The following is a 16375-nucleotide window of genomic DNA, read 5'->3' as shown; positions in this document are numbered from 1 at the left end:
AGAGCCCACACAGTGCCCCAAACAACAAGACACTTGCTGTGCCTGAAGGAACTCAGTTAACAGGATTTTGGCCCCTTTCTATGATGACATCATATAACCTTTGAAAAAGATGCCATTTCATGTGGTGTCTTCTCCTTGACACCACTGCAACTGCTGTGTGATCAATTACTTTGAATTTACAGATACCTGGTCTGGCTCACTTGGCCCAGACTCAAAACACAGGCAAAAACTTCTGGAGGGAGCTCAGAAAAACATCTGTGTAGTCTATATAACTGATCTCTTAACCAATATATTCTTTCAGATGGTATTACCGTCTCAGTAAGATGCAAGGTAAAAAATTATGAGGTTAAACCGCCTCAAGTTGTAACTGACCAGTACCATGACAATCTGGCCATTTTTCTCTGAAAACAAGCCAAAGAAGCAAAACTCTGCCTTCTTCATGTTATCCAGAAATATTATTGCGACAGATTATTAGCAACATTGTTTAAGATGACAAAGAAATCCTTTGATTTCAAAGTTGCCCTCCATGTTAACTTTTTTCTAAAACGTTATTCAAAGTTAACTTGATTCAGAGTGGGGGTTTTTGGTACTTATGTTAATTCACTTTGGACTAAAAGTCACTTATTCCTAAATAAAACAGGCTATAAGTAAAGATGGACCATTAAAATCAAGTTTAATAAGGAACTAGAGCACTGTTCAAACAATTTGGTTTAATGTGTCTTGGTCACAGGGATATACTGATGAATCCTTGTTTTCACATAAAAAGCAAAGCCACAAGCAGAAGTCATCACATTTGAAACCACACAGATGTGCCTGACTGCAGGCAGCTTTACAACCTCCTCACCCCAAGCTCTCCATCCCTGTCCATCCGCACTTTAAACCACAGCTCTCCTTTCAGCTACTCCATCACTCTTCCACATGGGGAGAAATGAGAAGGGTCAAGAGCTACCGAACACAACTTTTACAGCTGGTCAGCACATCAGGGCTCACAACAGCTGTTCTTATAATTGTGGTGCACTGAAAAAGTATATGCATTAGCCTTTAACTCTTTTAGGCTGTCATCATGTTAGACACAGCTCTCAAGTATCTAAAATTCAGAGGTTTAATTTCTTACCACGACGATATCATGTAAGCCCCAACATCTCCAAGGACAGACTCTCAACACAGTTTCCATTGTCAAAGTTAGATAACCTCACCATTTATGAAAACAGGCAAGATTTTTGAGAATTAGGATGCAGGAAGGAACAAGACTCAAAAGCATACAGAGTTGACATCTACTCTAATACTTCTGAAGGCACGAGGCTGCTGTGGTTTTCCCGTCCCTCACTATTATCATCATCATCATCCAGTTACCTTTCTCCTATGGAAACTGGCAACATTTCCTTCTCATTGTACATCTAGACCACAAGAAATAGCACAGGGGGGCAAACTTCCAGTACACTGAAGGCACAAACTCTTTAAAGAGGAGAGCCATGGAGAAAGTCTACCTTTGTACTCCAATCCATCCCAACTGGTCTCAAGGCTCCGAGTCTCTGAAAAAGAGGCTGCATTACAAGTCACTGGGACACCACTGCTTCTCCAACAGCTGCCTGTCTGCTGACACAAGCTTTCTCTACTTTGTGCCATAAAACAAACGCTGCTCCACACAGCATTATTTCTAACAAGACAGTCCTGACCACCTTTTCACACCTTCTGTTGAACCACATTCCTAAAAAAGGGAAAAAATTGAAATAACCTAACAATTTTGACTCCCCTCAGCACTGTGCACACTATTCCACTGGTTTCAGTTCCGGTTAAAAAAAAAAAAAATTTAAAATCCCACCAAAACCCCTTAAAACACACCAAAGAATTCCAGAAACTATTAAAGTGCCATCAAAAGCAAGATGATCTGTCACCCACAGATCAACAACAGCTGCATGGTTCATCAGGAGCTGATGACCAACTTTCCCTCTAATTCCACAGGGTGACACACGCAGAACTACGTATCTCTGGCACTCTACTGCCACAGCAACTCTACTCCGCTGCAGCTCCTGCAGGAACAGACATTAGGAGCCCATTTTGTGTGTACTGGTCACAAAAAATAGCAGATGTTTGAGGAAGAACTTCAAACCTATTTCAGCAAGGACAGTGTTTGAGGCAGTGAGCATTAAGAAGATACCAAAACACTGTGTGGGTCTCAGCTGGTGTGACATTTAATCCTGCAGCAAGGTCAGCACTGTGCAGAGCAGCTGGCCCACACATCCTGTAGCAGGACAGCCTGCCAGAATTCTCTTGCAGAATCCTTTTTGCTCCAATATCCATCACAGAAGCAAACACCAGCCAAGCACGTTTCTATTTTGTGCTCTGCTCTGTGCACTCCTGTCAGTACTGACACATTGTGATTGGGCTTTTTATTTTTTTAGTGACCAGTCAACAGGAATGTCATTAGTAACCTCACAGCTCAGCATAGGGAAAACCACAAGGATTTCAGAAAAAAGACATGGGACAGCATTCTAAACAATTACTCTAGGTGACAACTCCCAAGCTATGACTGTCAGATGACAGAGCAGTGCCAGACAAAATCTGATCAGCAGCTGCAAGTGAGCTGGGTTAGACACTCGAGCAGCCCAGGCTGCAGCACAGATGCCACTGATTGGACAGGGAAGCCCAGGACGCACTGGAAACCTGCCACAATGTAACACCACCTGCCTGCAAGACTGAGGCGGGATTGCCTCCGGCCATAGATACAATGTACTCATTTATAACTTAAGTGTAATACTGCTTATCATGTTGTAAACTACTGGAAGAATTTCCTTATCCTAGAGAGCAGGAAAAAGGCTCTCAGTCAACAGATTTGGCTCAGTCTTCTAAGCTTGACGAACAGCCGAGAAAGAGAACATGCTGGTAACAGACAAGAGCTGCACACAGTATTCCAGCTCCACTCAAAAGAACCTGGACAAAGCTCTGCCTTGGTTTGATCAAAACAAACCAGGACCAACACTCAACTTGATGCATTTTGCAACATCAACTCATTTCCTTCAGAGCTATCAACCTCTGAATAACCCCCTGTCATTTAGGCTTCAGTTTATTCTTGTCAGTTTATCATAAACCCCAGTAGAACAAGAAGCTTAATGTTACCCATAATTTATCTTTTAAAATTTCAACTTTGATTATTAGAAACCACTAATTTTATATTTAAAAAATGCAGATACGCATTCTACCTCAAATCATGTAGAAACATGAGAAAATACAGAAAGAGGAATAGACAAGAGAACAATGTGCAACCATCACTGACAAAAGAGAAGTTGTCTCCCCTGCTATTTCTACGCCTCCCAGACTGTTTCCCACCTCCTTCGCTGGAAAAACATTTGGTAAGAAAACCCCAACATTTCCACTGCATTTTTAAGTAGACACAAGAGGAGTCCTTCTTTCACAATATCTCAACCAACATCAGCAGTGAGTACCACTAGCAGAAACATCTGAATTCACAGTGAGAAGATTGTCTCTCACTTCTGTTGTTACTTCTAAGAGATCTTGAGAATGAATTTCTGGATGCAGCTTGGCTGGTTTAGAAATGGATTTAGAATTGGTTCTCAACACCTCTGCCCAGTTTCCCTTCTCTTTGGCACAACAAGCCAACATAATCTGAACAGGATCCAGGCTACGCACTATTGACATTTTCTCCAACAGAAAACGTCAATTTTCACCATTGCTTTTCCTGGTGTTTCACCTACCACCCTTAAATCCCTTGTTCCCTTCATGACCTCCTTCCAGCTCCCCTCAGTGTGTCACTGTGCACACAGTGAGACAAGCTCAGCTGCCTGTGCAGGGCTCAGGGACTCTGGGCGCAAGAACCATTCCAAACCTGTGACTGCTCGCTGAGGTCACAGCAGGCAGCCACTGTGCTGTCACAGGGGGGAAGGGAACAACACCTTTCAAATCATCATCACAGCACACAGCCTGCTAAAATTCACTAACTGAAAAAGAAACCAAACCAAGATTTTCCACTGAGTCTGGGTAAAAGTCCTTTCTGCCCACTTGCTCTGTGTCAGACAAACTGCTTAGACAGAACTGACACCTGAGTTTCCTCAAGAAATAAAGCAAAGTGCTTTCAAATGATTACTTGTACAGCAAAATGGATTTTTAAACTGTCCTTTAAGTCATGCTGCCTGACCAATAATAGGATAAATACGCACGAGAGATATTAAAGACGCATGTTAGCCATGTTATTTTAACAAATACCAGCCTGTCAGAGGTGCTGGTAATGTACAACTGCAGAAATCTGGCAGTAAACACATAAATATGTAACAACCAGCCATTTATCCATATGTGCCTAACATGACAATAAAAAATAAAACCATTCTTCCCCAAACTGGGAAAAACAGGAAAAAAATTCAGGGTTGCACCTTCTTTCTTTATACTGTTTAAATGGAAGGAACCTTGCATTGCTGAAATACTTTTAATTCTAAAGCATGCAGTACTCTTCATACTCCCACTCTCCAAGAAGAGAGCTTTGGTACTAAAACTTCAGAGATTAGTGCCCAGCTGGTGATGATTACAGTGGCACAAAACACACAAACCACAACATTAAATTGTGAGTCCTGTTCAATCAGCTTAAGAACAAAGAAAAAGCCCCTCACCAAGTACTCAATTAACAGCACAAACCATACCCAATAAAGTTCCTCTGAGCAGAAAAAACACTCTCAAGACCATCCTTTCTAGCAGATACCTATGACCCACTGAAGGAAAGCAGCCTCCTCCCAGTCCCTGACACTGCAATTCAGGGTCACTTGCGCATGAGAACCATCATGAACCTTTTGTTTAAAAATATAAAGGCATGAATTAATATAAATGTGTTCATTTGATACTCCAGTCAGGCCCTTGCTAGTAAGAGGTCAGGACACATACACTGTGCTTCCTGCTCTCCTCAATGATGCTCATCAAACCCAGCAATAATCACTACAGAAATACATGAGTTTTATAAAGTAAAAAAATGCTGTGTAAAACACAAATGTAAATAAAATGAACACACAGTCATTCAGTTAAATATTTTGTCATCTTAGCCACAACCAATTTTTTAAAAGTCTCCAACTCCTGTGAAACACAATTTGTCCTGAAAACAAAAAACAAACTTCCACTGTTCAGTGTCTGGGCCACAGCTTAACAAAGTCTGCATGAGTCAAAACACTCACATGCCTACTTACAGTCCATGAGAGACAATTACTCACCTTCAGAGAGTGACACCTTGTGTGACACCCCTGCAGGATTCTGCAATACAGATCAACGAAGCACTTACCATTACAACGCATCCAGCTTCCTGAAATTTGTTTCATCTCCATTTTTCCCCCTGTACACACCTGCCAAATTTTGTCCAAACCAAAAGGCATGACACATTTAAAAAAAAACACTCCGTTTGTGGAAGAAATCTTTATTCAATGTTTACAGCATATGTTGACCTTCACAAGTTTTCAGCTGACTGAATTCATCTTCTTTCTTCCTGTTGTTTATAGGTTCTAAGCATGTTCCCATAATTAAGTGATCTAGAACACTGATGGCAATCTCAATCACATTTCTCAGTGTTTAAATGAATATAACTAAAATTAGGAGTCACTGCACGTGGTGTGCCTCATGGGCTGCCCAAGTAAACAGTGGTAGTGCATATCTTACTAGAGATTGCCACACACAAAAAGAAAGCTCCACTAAAAATGCATGCTATTTGCTCTTCAAAAGATGTGAAACATTTTTGTTCTTGCAATATTTGGCCCAAATAACTACCAGAGCACTTAGCTCACAGTAAGTATTTCTGCTACTCTACCTCAATTATTTGGGCTACCCAGTGGAGTACTCTAGAACATCTAGGTCTGGGATTTGTTTGCATTGTCCTTTACAACTAAAATAAATTTCGTCAGAACAAAATTCTTCATTCTTGCTGTCCCAGAGGGAAAGCAATGCGAAACTCCTGATTTTAATTCTTAATTGAACATGGAAGGCTATTCATGCTTTATAAAATCCCAGACAATGAACGCAGACAAAAAAACATTACTTGATACTCCAAAGGAAAACCAAAACCATCTCTCCCTGGTTACAAACATGGCTGAGTTTCACAGGTTTCACCAGAGTTAGAGGTGAGAAGGTTTTTCTCTACTATACATTTTCTTTCTTCTTATAAACTAGCTGAAAATCTCAGCTTGTCTTTTTGGCTTTTTTTTTTTAAGTTTTCCTTGTCTTAATCAACTCTTATGTAGTAAAAATCATACAATTAACCAAACATATTTGTTATGCAGCCATGGTGGTGTGGAGCAACAAATCCCCTCAGTAAAATGCCAGTCATTGTCACTAACCTTCATTTTCTTCCACAGGAAAGCGTCTGGGATCTGCTCATTGCACTGCTACCTCCATCGGCACCTCTCTCCTGTTCTGTCCCGTTCTTCCACAGCACTCGGAGTGGGAAAAGCAGCCCCATCTTCTCCTCAGAAGCAACACCACCAGAGTTAGCGTGTTTTATTGCCTTCCCTTAATCACGTAGTCCCCAGAACCTATTTCTCCCTTGGCGGCCCTCACGACCTTTATGTCCCTTTCGCGATCGACGGTGCCTCGGGAGCATTTTCTATTAAACAAACGGGCACCTTGTCTCCGCCACCTCCCAGTATTTACACTAAATTTTTTCAGGAACAGCATTCACCAGCCGTGCCTTTCCCAAATGGCCAAAGCCCACCCCGCTGCCGCAGCCTCCCCTCACAGATCAGGCGCGGCGAGGAAGACTCACCACCTTCTCTCTTCTCACCTCACCGCCGCCAACCGAGACCTACCTCCCCGCTATTTTTTCTCTTTTTGCAAAGCCAAGACTACACCTGAATCATCGCCCGAGCTGCAGAGCCCTTTCACGCCCCCTCTCAGCGCACGGAGAGCCCCGCTCGCCCCCTCAGGAGCCCGCTCCGCCACCGCGCCGCCTCGCGCCTCGCCGCCACAACATGGCGCCCGGAGCGCCCCCTCACGGCGGGGGCTGCGGCGCCCCCCTGCGGAGGGACGAGGAGGAGCAGCTCCGGCTTGGCGCCAATCCCGCCCGGCGCGAGACCGGGAAAAGCCTGGAATTGGCCAGCAGCGGCCTGAGGGCCTGAGGCGCGGCGGTAAAGCGGCTTTTCTCTCGTGCCGCACCTGTGACAGCCAAGCTGCTCGCTCCCGAGGCACCGGACTGCTCTCCTTTTTCATCTACATAACCGATGGACATGCCTCTGATAATAAATAACCCTCAACAAAACTTCCACACAGTCGATGAGAAAACATGGAACCAGTGAAGAGAAGCCATAAGATTAGTTTTCGTCCATGAATTCACTGCAAAAGAAGAAAATAAGGCAGCCAACACATAGGCCACAAGTTAATCCGTGTGACCAGCGATGCTGCTGTTGCTTCGCATTCTGAGCAGGCTGCTATGTAACAAAAAAAAAAAAGAAAGACAAAAAAAACACAAACAAGAAAAAGGCATTTGGGGTTTTTTAAAGCACCATTTTAGCTACAAGATACACTCTCTTATTGGGAAAAGACCACTCTGTCTGTTAGCCTCGGGGGAATTGTAGCCAGGGCAGTCCCACGGTTCTGCTCTCCTGTACCGAAGCACATCAATCGCTTTTTAAAGCCCTGACAAACCACTCAGGGCCAGTCTCCTTCCTCGCAGACACGGCTGGGCCAGCCTGGGGAGGTAAACAACATGTTGACAGTACAGTATTAATCTCAGCAGCAAGAGGAAAGGACAGATGGACTCACTTTTCCTCAGAAGGAAAAGCGTGAGGTTGTACCAGGCAGCTTAAATCACAGAAAGGAAAAAGCAACAGAGAAGAGGAAAAGAGAAGAAGCAAGATTGACAAGGTAATTTACTACCTACTCTTTTTGTTTCAGGTAACACACCTCATCGCTCTCTAATAAAGCTTTCAAAGTTTCCCAGATGCTCCCAAATGGAATCCTGGCATCAAGGGATTTTTATGCATGAATGAATTATTTTCTCTTGATCTGCCATATATTAAGGACAAACTGGAACACACCCGACCAAAGCTCCTACCCCCTGTCCCAGGCATGGATGAGACAACACAAAGGAACACTTTGCAACAGTAACAGCCTTCAAGAGAAACAAAGTAGCAGAGCAATACTAAAAGCACTCAGCTCATTTCTCCTTGGATTAAGCACATGTATTTATTAGCCAGCTGAGCTACTGTTGCCTGGAGCACACCACATTCTGCCTTGAATGTCGTGGGTTTTATTTTTAGTCTTACCAGGAATGATAAGAGATTAGAAGAAGGAAAACTGGATTCTCTCCTTCAGCAGATGGCATCTTCCATCCTGAGTCTGGGGCTGAACCAGGGCTCCCAGGCTGTGGTTCAGGACATTTGGGCAGCAGGACTTGCCAGCTCTCAAACAGCCTGAACAGGGACAAAGCATCTCAGCCACTTGTGTCCTTGGAGAGGCCCATGTTTTGTTCGTAAAAGGCAAGCCAGAGAAATATTGCCTCATCTTGGGAGTCACGCAAATGGGGCAGATGGAATCCTGTCCCTTTGCTTACCCAGTTATTCATATTCCCCCCTTGGATTTCAGCTCCTCTTTCCTTGAACCACAGACTGCAAAGTCATGTCCCTCTGCAGATTCACCTCACACAGTGAGACCCCTTCACTGAGCTTCTTGTTGATGCTTTGTCCAGCTCCTCAGGGAGCTAACACAAGATCTCGTCAATATTTCTTTAGTAAAAACACTGGTTTCTAACCATAAACCAAAAATCCATATCTAAGGAATATAACAGTGTCATTTTCTTTTGGCCAGAGCACATGACTCCAGGGAGATTTGTCTGCAGAAGAGGTTGCACGTGTCATGTGTGCAAATTCGACAGTTTTGTGTGCAATCTTATTTTCCAAAAGACACAGCAAAACATTGCTACCCTGAGCAGTTTCAAATTTGAAAGCATATTGACTGCAGTAAAGTCTGTCTTTACACTGCAGAACAAAAGATGCAACAAATTTTATGTGTCTAACTGCATCTCAGGAAAAGATCACAAATTCAAGGAGACTGCTTGCAACAAGGAGAGGACCCAGAAGAGACCTCAGACGCCTCTACTGTTCACTAAAAGCCAAAACATTTTCCCCAAAGTACAGGAAATTGCCTAGCACAGTGACATGTGCTGTCACAAAGCCAATGGACACCTAGGTTTTTTTGGTACATTTTTTTTTTCCATGAGTATTTCTGCTCCAGGAGTATTTGGGCACCTCAGTAAATAGAGGGTCACTGTATTTGCATCTTCTGACACTGGGCCAGCCACCAGAGTGAAATGGAGAAGAAGCAGATTGTAAAATTCTGTTTTTCTATCACCAGTTTCTTATGTTCTATCATCAGTTTCTTATGTATGTCCTTGATCAAAGACCTCAGGAGATGCCATTGGGACCATTGAAGTGTGTCCTGGGCGGAAAGCATCACTTGGAATTACTGCAATTTTCTGAGAAGACAGCCCTTGAAAAAAAAAAACAAATCAACAAATAGCGATATCATTTTAAAATGAGGAACAAATGAGTAGAGCCAAGTTTTAAAGTGTTCAGTGTACATCTCTGCTCAGGAAGAAAGACACTCCCATAGAAATGTGGCAGTATTTCTGCAAAGACCAGAACTGGAGGCTGCAGTTATTTCAGATGCTCTGCCCATAAAGAACCTTTTCATTTTTTGCCTTATTGGGTGTGATTATGAAATGAGCTTAAAAAAAAAGCAGCAAGTTATTAAGAATTCAGTTTGAAGTCATACTTGGAAATCACCATACATTGTAGCACTTCTGTTGGAGTAATTATTGGCTACATATTAATGTATTAATAGATATGTTAACAAGATTCTGACACAAAATTGTTACGAGTAGGGGGCTTGCCATTCCCAATTGATTTCCACAAAGTACTTTTAAAGCAGTAATTTCTCTATAACTAAAGCTTTATTTTTGTTACACTAAGTTTAACTTCTTGATTAAATTTCAGATGGGTGCGCTGCAATCTCTCTCTCCTGCCTTCTTTGTCGATAGATCTCAGAACTTTTGTGGGAATGAAACCTTATTTTAAAAGCTACACCACCCACTGTGATTTGTTCCTAAGCATCTGCCTTCTGCCAGCCAACAGGTCACACTTCAGACATGGCTGTGATCTCATTAAACACCCCTGTGCTGCCTCACTTCAGCCAGGAAAGCACTGAAGGGACCAACACCATAGAAATCTTCTTTAAAAATCATGCCTTTTTTAACTATTGATGGATTTTTCAGGAGGTATCCATCAATAGCTAATATTAATTTGAAGATCCTGCTCCACATGCTAGAGCTGTTGAAGAATTGTTTCCTTAATCTGGCTGATAATGACTGAAGTATCTGTATAGGTTCTGTGTAGTCTGGCTGTGCTGTCTGCAAGCCTCTTCCTTTTCTTTCCTTCACTTTCACAGCTTGCTCCTACTCTGAACATGGTATTGGCAAGTGTCTCAAAAAAAAAAGCCTTTGTTCTCATCAGTGGTAGAAATTATTTCATCTGCAAGATACTTGCCCTAAATTCTATTGGAAACCTTCACAGGGGAGACAAACAGGATCTTGGTCAGACACAAACATGAAGAGCCATTTGCCATAAATTTCCATGTATGCCTGAAAATTGCCCCCAGCATTGATCAGTAAAAATACATATACCTTTCTGCTAAAAGAGCTGACAAAAATTCCTGTCTTTTGCCCCAGGCTGAAATTTGACTTGGCACGATTCCTCTAAAGTTTGTGCTTGTAATGAGACATTTAAAAAAGTGATTAACATGAAGGACTACTTCTCTAATTATAATAACCTTTCCTATTCTTTCAGAATAAATTTTGATGAACACTTGTCATGTGATTTGCTTCATTATCTTTTCATTTCCATCATCTTTGATGACACACCATTTAATTAGGTTTATTGTGCAGGTATGGATGGTTAAACTTGTGCATTCAGCACATGCATTCCATTTGACTAACATAATATATCTTATTCATGCCACTGTCACCATCCATTACAAAAATTAACAAGGCATCATCCAGTTTAACTAAGTTTGCAAAAGGTTGTTTATGAAGAATTTTTCTTTCACAACATTATAGGATCCCTTATTGATGATTTTGCTGGTGTTCTATCATCTCAGTCATAAATATTTACTTGTCAACATAAACTGTGAAATGTTACCTTCCAGGGAGTCAGCCAGTGTTCTCCTCTAGTCATAAATATGACTCCCTCTGTTGTAGTATTATTAATGTTGCATTTTTTCCTGTTAAGAGATTTTACAGCCAGGAAGAGAAAACAAATTGTCTTGTAGTTAATAACAATCATTTTACACACACAAAACCAAAATCTAACGTAACTTACAAATTTACTTTGGCCTGCAGCAAGAGGTGTATATTCCCATCTTGTTAAATCTGCAGATTAAGATATATTCCTGCACCGAAGTTTTTATTGTCAAGACATTGTTCAATGCCTTAAAAAAAATTATTGGCAGAATAACTCAAAGAAGTTGGCTGTGACCATCAAGAGTCTTATAAAATCCCTTCTGCTCCCAGTATTTTTATCAGCTGCTTTTCCAAATGAAACAAGATCTGCAGGGAAGAGTCATGTGCTTTCTTAGCCCAGCTGACAGAACTGTCAGACAGAACAAAGTCAGCCATGGCAGTGGGTTTGGTGAGCACCACTCAATTACTGAGGCTGCTGCTGAGCCCCTTTCTAGGCCCATCTGCTGAGAGAGGGCACAAGGCACTAACACTGAGGAGCATCACAGGACAAAACCCTCCTGGGCTGATATCCCAACCTGAGAGCAGCAGTGCTCACACGTGGAATTGAGCTCCCTGGAGTGCCAACAGCTTCCCCCAGGACACTGAGCTGCTGTGCTACTCCTGCAGCAGATTCAAGTCCAGAATTCTGAGATAATTCTCAGTTCTGGGAAGCCATCTGAGCCATCTAGTCATTACTTTAAATAATTTCAGCCACAGCATCTCTTCTCCAGAAAAGTGCTTCCACCACTGCTCTGCGCTTCACCATAAAATAGCTTTACTTCCAGGGTTTTTTTTTTCCTTATAAGCTGCTCGACCCAAAGAAAAGCAAAATTGCTGCACAGCAATAAAGAACAGCCTTGTTCGTGGTGGATCCCTTCTCCAAGGACTGTGCATTCCATGACTATTTCATCAGGGAATATCCAGCACGTGTTCCCAGCTAGGCTCAGAAATACATGGCTCAGATAAGAACAACACCAGGCATAGAAGAGCTTTTTAATTCCTGCAGAACATCTGAGGGAAAATAAGTAAGAGCCAAGGGCTGGATGTTCCTTCAGAATAACAAAGCTACTTTATAGGTCAAGCTCCTGCAAGGCTGTACAAAGTACTGAGGGGTTCAGATGTTCGAAATAAAAGCCCATACTGATCAGCCATGGTTGCTATGCACCCACCCCTCCTGCAGGTAAAAAGACAATTTACGTTTTTATTCCAACTATAAAGACCAGGGTAATTTTTAAGATCTCTTCTCAGGCTTTGTGACAGTAGCCAGGTTTGTCATGGGGAGGCATCAGCAAATGAGAAGGTGCAAATGCTTTGAAGGAAGGCATCAGTCACAGACAACATCAGTAAAGCTGGGGTGGCTCCAAAGGAAAAAAACCAGCCACCACTATGTCTAGAAGTCATGGGGAGATAGCAGAAAAGTAGTGATGATGGCTGGAGCAGAACAAGTAGATGAGCCAGGCACTAAATCCATAAAAATTTTAATGGTACTATTTCCTGAGTGCTCTGTTTTGTACAGCTACCTGAATGCATCTGTGGTTGAAATACATAAATATATACTTAAAATATACCTCAAACAGAAAAGGTGTTTTATTCTCATGCCCTATTTTTCTCTTCTGCTTTGCTGCTCTAATGGTAGCTTGATCTCTGAAGTCTATACATGGACAGTCAGCTAAAATTCTAATGAAACTCGTGCATTTTGAACACTTAAAATGGTAAAATTAAAGACCCAACAGGAATAGATAGATGAACAAAGAACAGGAACGGAGATGGTGAATTTCATAGTTCATGTTTATTCAAGCACTTCATTAGGCAAATCATGCAGCACATGCCCAATGATTAGCACAGCTCTCTCAATGGAATATGCCTGCTATTAAATTAATTTTCTGTGACTGCTTCTTTTACACTCTCATTGCACTTGCTGTCCTCAGCATAAAACATGAAAATCTGGGGTCAAACTAGAAATACATGTATATAGACTTAATTCTCATCCTCAGAAAATGAAGGAAAAATAACATTCAATGTAAAGTTTATGCCCAATATAAACAAGCAACTATTATCTGTGGTCATGAAAGCTCTGAAGGACAAAAGCACACTATTTTTTTTAACCTCTGCATTTTACTGCAGGTTGAGCAAAGATAAAAATCTCGTGTCTGTGGTAAAAACAAACATTTGGGGGTCATATTTTATACATGGAAATAAAATGTCTAACCTCAAAGTCTTTAGTGGGTTTTTTCCCCTTGATCTAGATTTTCATGCAGTGCTACTCTCCCTCAGGGTAACTACTTTCTTCTTGGCTGGTCTCCCTCTCACTCCAATATATTTGGTTACCTCATGGAGACTGGGTACTTCACCCAGCTGGTTTTATTCTATCAGCAGCAAGAGCAAACAAACACTGGCTTACACTTTTTTGAAGACTCAAAATGATTTTCAGTCTGTAGCCGTTGTTTTATTTGCAGAAGAATCTAGGCTGTACAGGGAAGGTGAAAGATTTCCTGTTTACCCTCACATAATATTAAATTCTTACAGCTTTAATGAAGAAAACGATGCTTGTATATAGTTGGATCAAAAGAGAAATTCAATACTACTGGTCCCATATTTTCCAGAACAAGGATTTGAGGTAACACTTCAGTTTTGGCCAGCCAGGTAACAAACCAAAAATAACTAGAATGCTTAATGTCATCTGTATTTTCACAAGTATGGGAAAAGACAGCAGACAGCAGCAGAAAAAATAAGAAATAGCTAAAAAAAAAGGTTATTATACTTCATATTTACTGGTACAGTGAAAGGGTAGATGTTATCAGTATCCAAAAATCACTTACAGCTCAGACTTAAGTCCCTCCAACAGGTTTTCTCCAAATGTCACCTGTGTGCCATTTACAAAACATACTTGAAAATATCTTTTACATTTTTGGGGTCTATTTAAAATAGATTGCTTTTAAAGTGTTGAGATACCTTGTTCTTGGGAATTTAATTTTGCATTCACATGCTTGTTTTAAAAAAACAGTTGTTGAAAAAAGGAACACAATGAAACACACAATATCTGGATGAAGCCACAAAACCAGTGTGAAAATGTAAATGCCCCATGTGTCCTTAATCCTTGTCTGGCTTCATATATGGAAGAACACCGACTTCCAGACTGATGAAAAGAAGCCTGACCCTGATATCAGCCACAATCTTATTGTTACTATTCCTGTGACATGCCTGTTTTTATCTCAGTACAAATATGTCTTATACCCTGCCATGCAGTTTGCCCTGTCTCCCCCACTCCTGTTTCAGAGAGGGTTTTTCCCATTTCCTCCTACCCCACCACCCTTGGTTGGTTTTGACAGCAATTCAATCCATGGGAACCCACTTAGAACTCCCCTTTAACAACTCTCACTTGAAAAATCCTTTTCCTGTTACTTCATCTGATATTTTTGGGGAAGGATACTCCACAGAGGACCTAGGATATCCAAGTACTACTCCAGGATGGAAACAACACGAGTAAAATACACACAGACACCAGTGATGAGCTTCCTGTTAAGAGCACCTTCAAAAGGGAGTTTTTGTTACCTCTGGTCAGGAGCAGGAACTGAAATAGCAACCAAAGAACACAAGCCTTAATCAGCAGCATCTACAGAGCTGGTCTGTGGATTTTGCTAGAGCACAGCAGTACATTTTTGTTAAAAAGGAGAGGTAAGCTGTTCATGTGTAAGGAAAGAGCTGAATTAAAAGGCTAAAAGCAATTTAAGATGCGGGCTAGAGTGCTTCTGTTAGGATGAAATTATTAAAATGAAGGCTTTCAAGGATTCAATAAATCAATTGGATTATGATTTTTTTATGTGTGTCTCTGCTTACCTAAAGCTCCACTGAGCAGCAATGAAGAACAATTAAGGACACCCATAGAGGAGTCCAATGTAACACTTCAGGTGCCTCCCTTCCTTTCATTCCCCACTGAAAGAATTCCAGCTGGCCCTCCTGTCCCACTGTAATCCCTATTGGTTTTCATCCAGAACACTTCCCTAGTTATACACAAGGAAATCTCAGCAGATTTCAGCCACTTGCCTCCTTGCTACCACAACATATCAATTTCTCACCTCCCTTTGTCCACACTACATTCCTCCCAGTTTCCATCCTCCCAATGATTCCAGCTGAAATGGATTTGCTGCTTGATCACACACCAAGGCTTACTGAGCTACAAATGAGCAGGGCTTGGCTACACCCCCAAAAGCAGGCATTTCATGTGTGAGTCCTCCCAGCACTGCCCATGGAATAACTCCCAGGAGTCTACAAGTGTATCCTGGCGAAGCACTGTGCATCAGCACACTGACATTTCACTGTTTTCCCCATTCTTCCTCACAGAAGAGTTAGAGCGAGTTGCCCCCATGCCGCAGCACCCCGAAGTTTCCATGGCTTTGCTGCTCTCTCTGCAATGGAATTGCACTGCAGGATTTGTCCTCAGGCATTTCAAATGATACTCCAGCCTTCAGTGCCCCTGCAGGGGACAGACTGTTTGCTGCTGCCGAGTTGAAACAGCCACAAAAACACCAAATAACCTTCACAGTAAGGCTCAGCCATTTAATCATAAAGTCTATAATCAAGCAGGCTACTCAAGTGAGAAGGCACATGGAGCCAGCAGGGAATAGAGGAGAAAAACAACCTAAGCCTTGCTCAAGACTGTAAAGACACAATACAACTTCAGTTCCATCCCCCTTCCCAGCATCAGTCCAACATGAAGCTAGAGCTGAAATTACTTGGGGAAACAGTTTAAAATCTCATGGACACAATAAAGCCTGTGAAAACACATGGCTCTTTCACCAGGATGCTTCATAGATGTTACTGAATTCCCCTTGTGCTGCCATTTTCTTCTTGTAAACAAAGTTCTGATCCAATGCAGGGGCAAGCAATGGCATTCCAGTAACCTCTAACAGATGAGGCTGTTTGCTTCTGCAGGCTAACTGTCCCTCTTCCTTCTCACCTTGCTCTTGAGCCACTTATTTAAACTTAATTAAGCAAAATCTAATGGATACCTGCTATATACAGGTACATACTTGGAACGGCAGCTCACTGCATTTTTCCATAACTACCAGTAATGGATGGACACCTGTCTGCTTCATCTTGCAGGAATTTAGTAGTGATAACCCT

This window comes from Serinus canaria, chromosome 4 (assembly GCF_022539315.1).
Source record: "Serinus canaria isolate serCan28SL12 chromosome 4, serCan2020, whole genome shotgun sequence".
In the NCBI taxonomy this organism is placed as follows: Eukaryota; Metazoa; Chordata; class Aves; order Passeriformes; family Fringillidae; genus Serinus; species Serinus canaria.
The sequence above is the reverse complement of the archived record's forward strand: the minus strand, read 5'-3'. Positions refer to the sequence as shown.